Source organism: Felis catus, chromosome D4, assembly GCF_018350175.1.
Source record: "Felis catus isolate Fca126 chromosome D4, F.catus_Fca126_mat1.0, whole genome shotgun sequence".
NCBI classification, from domain to species: domain Eukaryota; kingdom Metazoa; phylum Chordata; class Mammalia; order Carnivora; family Felidae; genus Felis; species Felis catus.
Genome location: NC_058380.1, coordinates 7,152,098 through 7,165,648, shown reverse-complemented (window position 1 = coordinate 7,165,648; position 13,551 = coordinate 7,152,098). Strand labels below are relative to the sequence as shown.

At 45.5% G+C, this 13,551-nt stretch overlaps 2 long non-coding RNA genes across 2 annotated transcripts in view; both read right to left on the bottom strand.

Moving 5' to 3' along the window:
• The window catches only part of LOC123381534, a 56,301-nt gene that overhangs the window by 4,460 nt on the left and 38,290 nt on the right, over positions 1–13,551 (bottom strand). The gene's annotated exons all lie outside the window — the stretch shown is intronic.
• Positions 2,370–5,795, bottom strand: LOC123381535. Its single transcript, XR_006588636.1, has 2 exons — positions 3,677–5,795; positions 2,370–3,411 (listed from the first exon to the last, which is right to left on the bottom strand). It is a non-coding gene; the product is annotated as an uncharacterized LOC123381535 (long non-coding RNA).

The window sequence follows — 13,551 nt, the reverse complement described above, 5'->3', positions numbered from 1 at the left end:
CAGCACGTCCCACACATGCTTTCCACCTGGAAAAGATTCTAAAAATAAATAATTTAGTGACATTGGAGACATTTATCTTTGACAACAACATAAGCAGATATCAAAAGCTGGGGTGACCCAGTAACTCCACTGCTAGGAATATATCCAAGCAATATGAAAACACACACCCATGCAGAACTGAAAAGAGGTCTTCAAACAAAACACACACAAATGTTCACAGTAGCATTATTCACAGCAGCCATCAGGGAGAAACTACCCAAGTGTCCATTGGCTGATGAATGGATAAACAAAATATGGTTATCCATATAATGGAATGTTATTCAGCCATGAAAAGGAATTGGAGTATTAATACATTCTACAATTTGGATGAACCTTGAAAACATTATACTAAGTTCAGAATAGAGAACCCAGAAATGGACCCACAAACGTATGGCCAACTTATCCTTGACAAAGCAGGAAAGAATATCCAATGGAAAAAAGAAAGTCTTTTCAGCAACTGATGCTGGGAAAACTGGAAAGTTTGCAGAAAAATGAACCTGGACCACTGTCTTACACCATACACAAAAATAAACTCAAAATGGTGAAAGACCTAAACATAAGACCGGAAGGCATCAAAATCCTAGAGGAGAAAACAGGCAACAACTTCTTTGACCTCGGCCACAGCTACTTATTTGACATGTCTCCAGAGGCAAAGGAAACAAAAGCAAAAATGAACTATTGGGACCTCGTCAAGAAAAAGCTTCTGCACAGTGAAGGAAACAATCAGAAAAACTAAAAGGCAACCGACAAAATGGGAGAAGGTATTTTCAGACAACATATCAGATAAAAGACTGATATCCAAAATCTATAAAGAACTTACCAAACTCAACACCCAAAAAACAAATAATCCAGTGAAGAAATGGGCAAAAGACATGAATAGACACTTCTCCAAAGAAGACATCCAGATGGCCAACTGACACATGAACAGATGCTCGACATCACTCATCATCAGGGAAATACAAATCAAAACCACATTGAGATACCACCTGACACCTATCAGAATGGCTAAAATTAACAACTCGTTTAACAACGGATGTTGGCAAGGATGCAGAGAAAGAGGAACCCTTCTACACTGCTGGTAGAAATGCAAACTGGTGCAGCCACTCTGGAAAACAATATGGAGGGTCCTCAAAAAATTACAAATAGAACTACCCTATGACCCAGCAATTTCACAGTAGTATTTATCCAAAGGATATAAAAATGCTGATTTGAAGGGGCACATGCACCCCAATGTTTATGGTAGAACTATCGACAATAGCCAAATTATGGGAAGAGCCCAAATGTCCATCAACTGATGAAAAGATAAAGATGTGGTGTATATACACAATGGAATATTACTCGGCCAGCAAAAAGAATGAAATCTTGCCATTTGCAACAACACGGATGGAAACAGAATGCATTATGCTAAACGAAATCAGTCAGAAAAAGAGATATATGATTTCACTCATCTGTGGAATTTAAGAAACAAAATAGATTAACATAGGGGAAGGAAAGGAAAAATAAGATAAGAACAGAGAGAGGGAGACTCTTAAATTAAGAGACTCTTAAATATAGAGAACAAACTGAGGGTTGCTGGAGGGGAGGTGGTTGGGGGGTGGGCTAAATGGGTGATGGACATTGAGGAGGACGCTTGTTGGGATGAACAGCGGGTGTTATATGCAAGTGATGAATCACTAAATCTATTCCTGAGATCATTATTACACTATATGTTCACTAACTTGGATTTAAATTTTTTAAAAAAAAAATTCTATAAATAAATAAATAAATAAATAAATAAATAAAATTTTTGTGGTTAAAATAAGAAAACATTATGCTATGTCAAAAAAGACAAACACATGGGGCGCCTGGGTGGCGCAGTTGGTTAAGTGTCCGACTTCAGCCAGGTCACGATCTCGCGGTCCGTGAGTTCGAGCCCCGCGTCGGGCTCTGGGCTGATGGCTCAGAGCCTGGAGCCTGTTTCCGATTCTGTGTCTCCCTCTCTCTCTGCCCCTCCCCCGTTCATGCTCTGTCTCTCTCTGTCCCAAAAATAAATAAACATTGAAAAAAAAATAAAAAAAAAAAAAGACAAACACAAAGGGCCATACGTTATATTATTTAATATATATGAAACCTCCAGAATAAGTAAATCCATAGAGACCAAAAACAAATGGTGGTTGCCAGGGCCTGGAAGAAAGGGCAAATGGGGACTGACTATTTCATGGAACAGGGTCTCCTACTGGGGTGAAGAAAATGTTTTGGAACTAGATAGAGGTGATGGTTGCACAACAAGGTTAATGTACTAAAGTGCCATTAAATGATATACTTCAAAATGGTTAATTTTATGTTGTATGAATTTCACCTAAAAAAAAAAAAAAAAAAAAGCCAGTGCAGCCCTTTCACGTTGCTGTCTGGAAGGGGTGGGAGGGGCAGGAACATTCCAAAGCTTCCGTCCCAAGTGCGGAATCCTCTGCTGCTCAAGTTCAAAGCCAGAGCCCTGCCAATAGGGATCTAGGAGAGGAGCTCTTACTTAAAGGTCACCTACTGTAGGATCTGGCAGGCTCACAGCCTGCAGTGGCAAGGGCTGGGGCAGGGGCGGACCATGAGGTATCCAGGACCCAAAACAAAGGTGAAAGTCTGGTCAGGAGTCGAGGAGGATCCACGGAGGGTGGGGTCACCCCCCCTGAGAGCCCGGGGCGTGAAGCAGCTTTCCCTGTGGGTGCAACGGTGAGCTCACGTTAGCTCCACTTGTCTTCTTTCACTGTGACTCCGCTCTCAGAGCTTCCCTCCTACTTCGGGAAAGAGCTTCACAGGCACATTGCAACACAGCGCGTTGGGGAGAGGGTGTGATTTAGCTTCTCGTTGCTGCTGTAACAAATTACCGCCAACTTCACGACCAGCCATATAAACTTACCATTTACAGCTCTGTAGGAGACGAGTCGGATGTGGGTCTCGCTGGGCTGGAACCAAATGTTGCGGGACTGTGCTCCCTCTAAAGGCTCCAGGGGAGAGTCCGTTCCTTGCCTTTTCCAGCTGTGGAAGCTGCCTGCACCCCTTGGCTCGTGGTCTTCTTTGTCTTCCAAGCCAGCAGTCATATCACTCCAACACCTGTCTGTCATCTCGTTCTCTGACTCGCTGTCTTCTCCCATCTTTAAGGACCATTGTGATTACACTGGGCCCACTTTGGTAATCCATGATAATCTCCCCATCGCGAAGTCCTTAACCTAATCACAGCTGCAAAATTCTTTTTGCCATGTAAGGTAGCACATTGACAGTCTCCAGGGATTGGGACGGGGACATCTTCAGGGGCCATTATTCTGCCTATCACAACGTGGTGGGGAAGGGGACATCTGCTATACAGAATCACTGATGACCATCAGCAGAGAGACCCACAACCTGAGGGACACGAGACAAGAACTAAGTAAATAAGCTGAAATGCCTCGATTGGTCCCTAAATTAGCAAAAGCTACCCTATCAGAACAGAAAAGGAGGAGCCCCAACAATATGTGATTCTAAGACTAAGAATGAACATGTCTGAAGCATTTATTAGGTGCCGGCATCTCCCCCCCACACACAAATATTGTACCTGGTATGTAAATTAAGCCACATTCTATAAATGAGGAAAGAGAGGCTATTAGGCAGGGAGATTGCGAGAAATTACCTGAAATCTCCATCTCGTGGCTGGGAAGTCCACCACATGGCATTCGAATCTAGTTCTATTTGATGTGAGAGCTGAGCTCTCAACCTAACGGTCGTATTACAGCAGGCACCAGGAGGCACACTCTTGTACCCGGAGCTCAAGCTGAGAGCGGAGTCCTTGTGAACGTAACAGTCCCATGCAGACATTTGGTGGGCAGCTTTTCCTGGGGTGATTCTGATGCCCGAGCTCCTTCCATGTGTGTCTCTGCCACCTGCGAGGCCTCCGGGTCTCCAGCTTCTGGAGGCAGATAAGAAACTAGGGGACGAAGACAGCTTTTAACCACCTCCTCCCCGAAGGGACGCGTCTCCTGTGTCCACATACCATTGGCAGAAGCTGGTCTTATGGACCCACCTCGATGCGGGAGGCTGAGACATCTAGCCTCCGGGAGGATGACCACTTTCTAGGAATAAGTGTCCCCTTTGGATAGGAAGTATAAATGTGGTGAACGGCTGATCGTCTCTGACAGGACAGTACCTATACGAGTGAACGAATGAATGAGTGAATGAAGAAGTCTTGCTTCTCACACGCCTACTGACAAAAGTGAAGGAGACCACCTCTATAAAGTTGCTCTCTAAGGCAAGAAAAGAATGACCTACCTCATCTAAAGAGATAAAGGTAGATCCAGGTTTGCTAAGGTCTCTGGAGTTATCTGAACAGCATCAAAGCACTCCATCTTTTCTGAGGACACGGTGTAGAGAGACATCGAGTTGTCCATATGTATACAAAACAGGACCCCCGGTATGTCACTAGATGCCCGAGTTAAAGACCGTATTCCAACCACATGAGTTGACGAGTAGTCAGTGCGCTCTGGACAATGGCATGCAAACAGAATTGTGACACGAGACCTCTGAGCAAATGTCCTTAAAATAAGGGGGGTCCTTTCTTCCCCTCTTCCACTTCCCCCAGACTGGAGGTTAGGGAGCCATCCTGGGTCATGGAGTAGGTTCCCAGGTTTGGTGGGTCCCTAGGTTTGCTGAGCACACAGTTGCCAAACCAACCCTGGATTGCTCAGCTCCAGCGTGGGTTTACGTGACAGGGAGCAATGTCTACGACGTTTAAACCACTGTTGTCCTCAACTTTCCGTCACGTGCAGACAGACCTAATCCTGACTATTCCACACGGGACTCTGTCTCTCTTTAATCAAAGAGAATCATCATGCAAAACACACCACTAATGACCAGACCAGCCTCCAGCACAACTATTTTCTGTGAATCAAAGGATCTGCCCAGAAACCTCAATTTCGTCACCGGCATTGCTGCCTTCCCCGCCCTCCGTCACCCCAGCCGGTGTCCATGATGGCAGGGCCTGCCGGGCAAGCTTTGAAACGACTTGACAACCGGGAGGAAATGAAGGGTTTTCTCACGGCCTTGCCCACAAGCTGCCTCGCTGACAAGCCTGTTTGATGCTGAGTGACTCTGCTGGGTTGGGCTAAAAGTACAATGGTACAAATCCTTCCAGAGAGCTGTCATCTGCCTGGAAATTGTAGCTTCCTGTTACCACTGTAAACCTCCAGGGACAGAAGCTCAAAAGTGATTCTCTTCCTACTGACACTGTTACAGGGAGATGTGCCTCACCTAACCTTTCCCTGGCTGGGCCTGCTAACCCAGACAACCTGCCATCCCGGGGCAGAGGCTGACGGAGCCAGGCCTCTGCTGATCCACGGTGATGACACTTCTCTGGAAAGTTCTGCGTGTCAGTGGGGAACTCAAACTCTTGGTTTTGACTTCTACAGAATCTCAAAGCTTCTCAGTAGGACACTGTTTCCAGTTCCTGGCTCCAAGCAAAGCCCCATTGAGACTGTTGCTGGCTTTTCCCTTTCACAGTGGGGGCCTACAATATTTCTTTGATCATGAGTGCTTAGAGAAAGTAATGGATCTTATGAAGTACCTCCTCCTAGACAAGAAGCACAGGTGCTCATGCAACATACAACTTTGCCCCACAATTTCCTAAGGTTCTAGGATCCCTGATGCCCATCCACGAGTGCAGAATCCCCAAGTTAAGAAGTCTTGCCTTGAGGGGCGCCGCGGTGGCTCAGTTGGTTAAGCATTCAACTTTAGCTCAAGTCATGAGCTTGGGGTTCATGAGTTCGAGCCCCACATTGGGCTCTGTGCTGACAGCTCAGAGCCTGGAGTCTGCTTGGGATTCTGGGTCTCCCTCTTCTGCTGTTCCTCCCCCACTCACACTCTGTCTCTGTCTCTCTCTCTCTCAAAATTAATAAAGATTAAAAGAAGAAGAAGAAGAAGAAGAAGAAGAAGAAGAAGAAGAAGAAGGAGGAGGAGGAGGAGGAGGAGGAGGAGAAGAAGAAGAAGAAGAAGAAGAAGAAGAAGAAGAAGAAGAAGAAGAAGAAGAAGTCGTCTTGCCTTGAACTCCAGAGCAGATCTAGAAACAAAAATCACCTAGTTTCCCTCTTTGAGATAGTGCCCTCACTACCACTCCAAAACAGAGTAGTCCAAATTGATTCTAGAGGCTTCAGTTGCTTATAGGCTTTATTTTCCTTATGACCAACAGCGAGGGAAATGGTGCACACTCCCTCCCCACTTCCTGCTCCAAGGTCCTTTATCTGCAATTTAAGTCCCAACTAACTCTCTGTTCCTGACTTGTCTCATACAAATAACCCACACCCAGCCACACTGGACTCTGTGTGCAGTTCCCCAAACATGTGGAGGTGTCTTCTGTGCCGCGCCTTTGCTCAGTCAGTTTCCTACCCCTGGATACCTCTTTGCCCATCACGATCTGTCAAAATACCACTTATTCTCCAGTACCCTGGAAAAATAGACTTCTCCATGAAACTTTTCCTAAACCTTCCTTTGTGCTGTCAGCCTGAGCTTGAATATCTGTTACGGGACACGTCGCCTTCCATAGTAGATTATTTGAATTCTTGAGGTCTGGGATCAGACTGATTGGGTTTTGATTCTGGTTCTGTCTCCTTCTTGCTGTGTGACCTGCATGCATTTCTTAACCTTCCACTTCTCTCCATTTCCAAAACCCTATCCTAGTCCAGACCACTGTCATCTCTCACCAGCCCCCTAACTGGTTTACCCTGCATGTATTCTATCAGGTGGAACCATAGGAAATGGCCCGCTTTTAGGACAAAAAGAATGGAAGTGAAAATTTCATGGATTCAACCTGATATGTCTTCCCATCTGGTTTCCACACTACAGAGTGAGTTGCCACTTTGTAGAGCCCCCTGCTTAAATCTTCAATGGCTTTACCACTGCTCTTAAGATAAAACTAAAGCCCCAAAGCATGGCCTACATGCTATCTGATCCTCCTCTCTTCTCTAGCTACGTATCCCCCCTTTCCTTATCCCCTCTGCACCAGACCCACCGGTTTCTCCTAGTGCCTCACCCTCTCCACGTTTCCTGCCCCATAGTACTTTTACACATGCTCTTTCCACTACCTAGAATATTCTCCTCACCCCCCTCAGTCACACAACTCCTTATCCTTCAGATCTTGAGAGCCTTGTCTGACCTTTCTGCCTTCACCAAAGGCCCTACTACATCATGTTCTCTGGATGTGAAGGTCATCTCCCTCACAGCAGCTGTCCTGGTGACCATTTTACATGTATCTGTATGATTATTTGACACGTATCTGCCTCCCCCATTGGCACTGTAAGTTTCATGAGAATAGGGCCTGAGTCTATTCTCACTGACCGCCGAATCCCAACCCAATGCCAGGCATACAGTGGGTGCTAACATGTTTTGGGGGCTAAATAAAACATTTTAAACTATGGAATGGAAAAGTGAAAAGACTGGATGCAAGGTGACCATGGTGGAAGCAGATGGTAAGATGAAGACCTGAGGCCTATTCTACATGCATGACCTTGGCTGTTCTTTAGAATGTCCATCTTTTGCTGTAGGCATTTTATAACCAAGGAAACTCGAGATATCAAATGACTTGCCGGCAGTCACATAATGGTAGATCTAAGATGACCCTCTAGGTTATCCCAATCTCATCTTCTTTTATTTAAAAAAAAATTTTTTTTTGAGATAAGCAGAGGAGAGAGCAAGGAGCCCTAGAATGGAAGCCAGGAACTCTAACGCCCACAGGAGCCAGGCAGGTAATGCAAAGACTGAGGTGCACCAGAGCTCAGATGAGAGAGAGTGTTGGGAACCACATCCAGCTGGAAGGTGCACTCCCATCTAATTCCACCTCTGAATTATTATTGGTGGATGGGAACTCAGGCCCAGTATTTTTAGGCTATCCTAATTTTTTAAAATATTTTTTAATGTTTATTTATTTTTGAGAGAGAAAGAGAGAGTGAGTGGAGAAGGGGCAGAGAGAGAGGGACAGAATCCGAAGCAGGCTCCAGGCTCCCAGCTGTCAGCACAGAGTCCGACGCAGGGCTCGATCCCATGAGACTGTGAGATCATGAGCTGAAGTCAGACGCTTAACCAACTGAGCCACCCAGGTGCCCCAAGCTATCCTAATTTTTAAGATAAATTTAAACCTGGGCTTTTATAAACCTGATTTTAAAACACTATGCAGATCATAGGGCACCTGGGTGGCTCAGTCGGTTGAGCGTCCAACTTCAGCTCAAGTCGTGATCTCACGGCTCGTGGGTTCGAGCCCCGCATCGGGCTCTGTGCTGACAGCTGGGAGCCTGGAGCCTGCTTCGGATTCTGTATCCCTCTCTCTCTGCCCCTCCCCCGCTCATTCTCTCTCTCTCTCTCTCTCTCTCTCTCTCAAAAATAAACATTCAAAAAAATTAATAAAAAAATAAAGAAATAAAACACTATGCAGATCAAACAGAACATGTCTGTAGGAGGATCGTGGGCTTCTGGTGCCCATTTGCAATTCCCACTCTAGCTGAATGGGAGAGTAGTAAGAAAGATGCTGTATTGCCATACAGACTTCTGCTTGTACCTCGCATGGAAAACATTTGGGTAGGGCCCTCATAAATAACCTTAGCAATAGTTTTCCAACTTGAACTTTGATGGTTCCATGAAACTGAGACGTCAGGATCAGTTAATCTATAACTGGTTTTATTGTTCCAAGATCACTATGTTCTGTGAAAGCACAGAAACAAAGCCTGCAGAGGATAAACATCTTCATTCTCCCCAAGGAAGCCAATGGACAAAGAACTCAAATGGCCATTGTCAGAGAATGTATAGATTACAGACTAGGGTGTTCCCTTTCCAAACAAAATACAGTCCAAAGATAAGCTTTGGCCCTTAACTTAATTCAAAGAATGGCCCTTAACTTAATTCAAATCCCCACTGAGACATTGCAATCACTTTCAGTATCCCAGAGATCATGGGAAAGTTTATCTTTAAAGTCATTCTGAGTTCCTTTTTCCCTAACGTTTTTCACTGAAGGAATAAATGAATGTCACACACTGCTCTTCCAAGAAAGAAGCTGTGATCGAATCAGTATCCGCTTTACTTTCAATTCCTCAAATTCTGGAGGGGCCGGGCACGTAGAAGAGCTTCACGGATTTTCCCACCTGACCTCCCCCACCTGACCACCCACTAAGTACATGCCTCAGAAATCACTGGGATCTTTTTTTTTTCCCATGGTGTTTATTTACTCAATGCAATCAGTAGCTACTCAGCCACCATCATGTAAGTTATTTTGCGGCACATGCTGCTGATTTGAGATCCTAGGATGTCTCTCATCATACTCGCCTGTAACTTTTAAAAGGCATCAGAAGCCAGTAAGAGAACTCAGGAACAACCTTCCCACATTCCTGGGTCCTTTGAAGAGGAGTCATTTGATTGCTGTCTAGGATAGTTAGCATGTTTACACTGCTCTTACATTAGTGAGGCTAGGCAACTACTGGAACAGGCAACCCAGGAGTTTTGACCCATGAACAGAATAAAAAATTGTTTCTTGAGTCAATTCAGGCTGGTGGGGTGGGGGTGGGGGCTGAACAGTTCCGCTCCACATAGTCAAGCGGATTGGTCCACAGGGATTTAGGATCCTCCCATCATGTGGGACCATCACCCTCTTAGTCCAAGGGATGACCATGTTTTTCTGCAAAGGGCCATATAGCAAATATTTTAGGTTTTGTTGGCCACATGGTCTCTGTCACAACTATTCAACTCTACCGTTATAGCACCAAAGCAGCCATGGACAATATGTAAATGAATGGGCATGGTTCTGTTGCAATGAAACTCCATGTACAAAATCAACCAGTGGGCTGTGGTTGGCTCATTTTACTCTAGGACCTTCTCTCTCCCTCTTCTCTCTCTCTCTCTCTCTCTCCATTCAGATAGTGGATAGAGAAAGAGCAAGTTCCAGGAGAGAGGCACATGTAAAATTAATGCCGATCCCCATATAACTGTCATGAGGATTACATTAAACAATGTTTGCAAAATGCTTAGCGCAAAGGTCACTATCTAGGAATTGCTTGATAAATGGCACTGTCATCTTTTTTTAAACACAGGAATAAAGTACCTTTGATAGTTACAGGAGTAGGTGGTCATATTCAATTGAGGGGAATCAGGAAAGGTTACGGTTGATTCTCAACGGTATGATAGGATTTTAACAAACAGCGCGGGAGCAGCTTGAGCAAATATATAGCAGTCAGAAAGCAATGCAGAGTAAGCGCATATGGCTCCAGTTGGCTGTAATGCAGGGTCATAAGGAGGAATTGTAAGATACATCGGTATGGAAAGGTAAATGGGCTTTGAAGAGCAGGTTTAAAGATCAAATGTTCAGTGGCAACAGGGAGCTACCGAAAGTTGTCGAGAAGTATACACGTAACCATTGTGTTCCAAAAATCTGTTTGTAAATTTGTTTTTTGAAATAGACTGTTTCCTTCCTTCCTTCCTTCCTTTTCTTTTTCTTTCTTTCTTTCTTTCTTTCTTTTTCTTTCTTTCTTTCTTTCTTCTTTCTATCTTTCTTTTCTTTCTTTCTTGAGTATACACGAGCTGGGGAGAGGGGCAGAGGGAGAGAATCTTAAGCAGTCTCCATGCTGAGCATGGACACTGATGCGGGGCTCAACCTCATGACCCCGGGATCATGACCTGAGTGGAAATCAAGAATCAGACACTCAACCGACTGAGCCACCCGGGCGCCCCCAGACTGTTTTCTAACATAGTAAAGGCAATAGGAGTCAGAGTCCCAGATTGGTCTACAAAAGCTTACTTCTCAGGTTTTTATAACCTGAAAATATCTGCAAAGAAATGGTTTTACCCAACTAACATGCCCAGAAAACCAATTCAGCTATAGAGCTATATAAACGTTGCTCTGATTATCATGGTCTCAATCTAAAATAAACTTTCCTTGGAAAAGTTCCTCAGTTAATGTGTACAAAGATTTATAGCTAACTATTGAAATTCCTGGAAGGGTATGTCATGATAAAATACAGACTTCATTTTGCCAACTCATTTGGATACTGAGAAACGATTTGCATAAAGGTAGAGCTGTGAAGTCAGAAGCCTTTAGCTGGGCCCTCATTTCCAGATCCCTACAAAGAACTACTTACACTCCTTGACTCAAACCTGTCGGTTTTGTCTGTTAGAAGCCATCTGAGTTGAAAGCACTGACTTCAGTCACCTACGGAACAAGAATCCCTTCAGCCACCTGCTGCTGGAGAAATTGGTTCTGATATTCAAGGAAGGGTCTGCGCAAACTGCCATTGAGTGGAAGCCTCAAAACTGGGAGGACTCACGGCCACTGCCTCATTCTGACGTTTAATGTGCATAGTAATTTACGCATTCATTTATCCCATCTGCCGTGTGCCAGATGCTCTACTGGGGCCAGAGGTAGTAGAGACAGCCTGTAAGAGTCATCCCTGGAACAGGTGTTTACACTGCAACACTGCAATTTATTTTCTGGGGGTATGTCCAGGTCAAAGCGGTACCTAGGAAAAGAGGCATCTAAGATGGTCTACGGGGTCATGAAAAGCTTTTCCAAAGAGGAGGGTATCTGAGGACAGATGTAAAGACAAACAGAAACTTTACAGAGAATGGAAGCCAATCTCAGAGGACACAAGCGAATACCAAAAGCATTTGATTACAGAGCACTGTGCATATTCAACGAATATTTGCTAAGGGGACGGAGGGATGGACACGAAGAGGTCTTCCGTGGCAGGCCTCTATGGTCCTCCACCCAGAGGTAAAGAAGCCCTTCTTCCTTCCAGGTCTCCAGCGTGCCTGCAAGTTTCACTCCAACTCCCTTCAGCTCCACAGAAGACATCCTGGCTTTTCCCATTCTGTTAAGTTAAAAATTAAACATCTTGACAACGAGGGTGGCTCAGTCTGTCAAGGGTCCGATTCTGGCTCAGGTCATGATGTCATGGTTTGTGAGTTCGAGCCCTGCATTGGGTTGTCTGCTCTCAGCACAGAGCCTGCTGTGGATCCTCTGTCTCCCTCTCTGTCTGCCCTTCCCCCACTTGTTTTCTCTCTCTCTCTCTCTCTCAAAAATAAATAAACTTTTTTTTTTAATGTTGACAGGGGCACCTGGGGGGCTCAGTCGGTTGATCGTCTGACTTTGGCTCAGGTCACGATCTCATGGTTCTTGGGTTCGAGCCCCACGTCGGGCTCTGTGCTGACAGCTCAGAGCCTGGAGCCTGCTTTGGATTCTGGGTCTTCCTGTCTCTCTGCCTCCTCCCCCCCCCCCCCCCCACTCACACTCTCTCTCTGTCTCTCTGTCTCTCTGAAAATAAACATTAAAAACAACTCTAAATGTTGACAATGAGGAGTTCTCATCCTAATGCACAGTTTAATGCTGCATTAGCCCCCCTCCCCACTGCGAGCCCAGTGCCGAGTTGTGTGCTGGGAAGAGACGCCAAAGCGTGTGCAGTCGGGGCCACCAGTCAGTTATAACGTCACCAGAGACTCGAAGATCTGAATTCAAGAAACACATCAGGACAGAGTCGGCACACCGTGTCCTACCAAACCGTCTGATTCGCACTCAACGTGACACACGAGAACTGGGTTTGTTCACAACCATTAATACAGCTCACGCTCCGGATTCCATCTCTCACATGCAATTCTCTGAGGTGCTCCGTGGAAATAAGCCACTCTGGGCTGGTGGACAGGGTCTGGATGAGGCTGACCTAAAGAACTGTTGGAGTCTCCTCTTTTCCATCATGGGGTGACGGGCCTGGCAGACACTTTCTTTGCTTATGTCTTTCATTCTTCTTTCCACACCCCATCATCTTCCCTCTCCCCATTGTCTGTTTCACACCCAGAACTACAACTGATAGGGTACCCTGAATGAGAGGATGGCGTTCAATGGCAGTGGGACTGGGCGAAATCCCAGAAGGACTCATCAGAAGTTAGAGTTCCCAAGAGCTGACGGCATTCTCCGCTCTTCTCTTGGGACAGCAAGGCAAATGTCCCTCTGCCTTCTCTGGGTCTCCTGATCCTCAAACAGGATCATCTTAAAAAAAGTCCTTTGATAATTAATTTAGATGATCCTGCATCTACCCAGTATTTAAAGACAGATTTAGGGGCAGATGGGTGGCTCAGTTGGTTAAGCATCTAAATTTAGCTCCGGTCATGATCTTGCAGTTTGTCAGTTCGAGCCCTGCGTCGGGTTCTGTGTTGACAGCTCAGAGCCTGGCACCTGCTTTGGATTCTGGGTCTCCCTCTTTCTCTGCCCCTCGCTGTCCCCCTCAAGAATAAATAAACTTAAAAAAAATTAAAAATAAATAGAAAAGCCCTGGGGTGACAACTGGGATATTGCCCATTAAGCCGCGCAGTCAGCAGACAGTCTGGTTCAGTTGCTGGTCAAATCACGGAGCCTGTGCCCCCCTTCCTCCGAAATCATGCATGTGCCAGGATGCACAGGGTCCAAGCATTCGTTGGTAGCAGTTGCCCCGCTCCCCGCCCCTCAATCTTTTATGAGACATCGAGTCCCATTCCAACACCTTCAAGTAACAA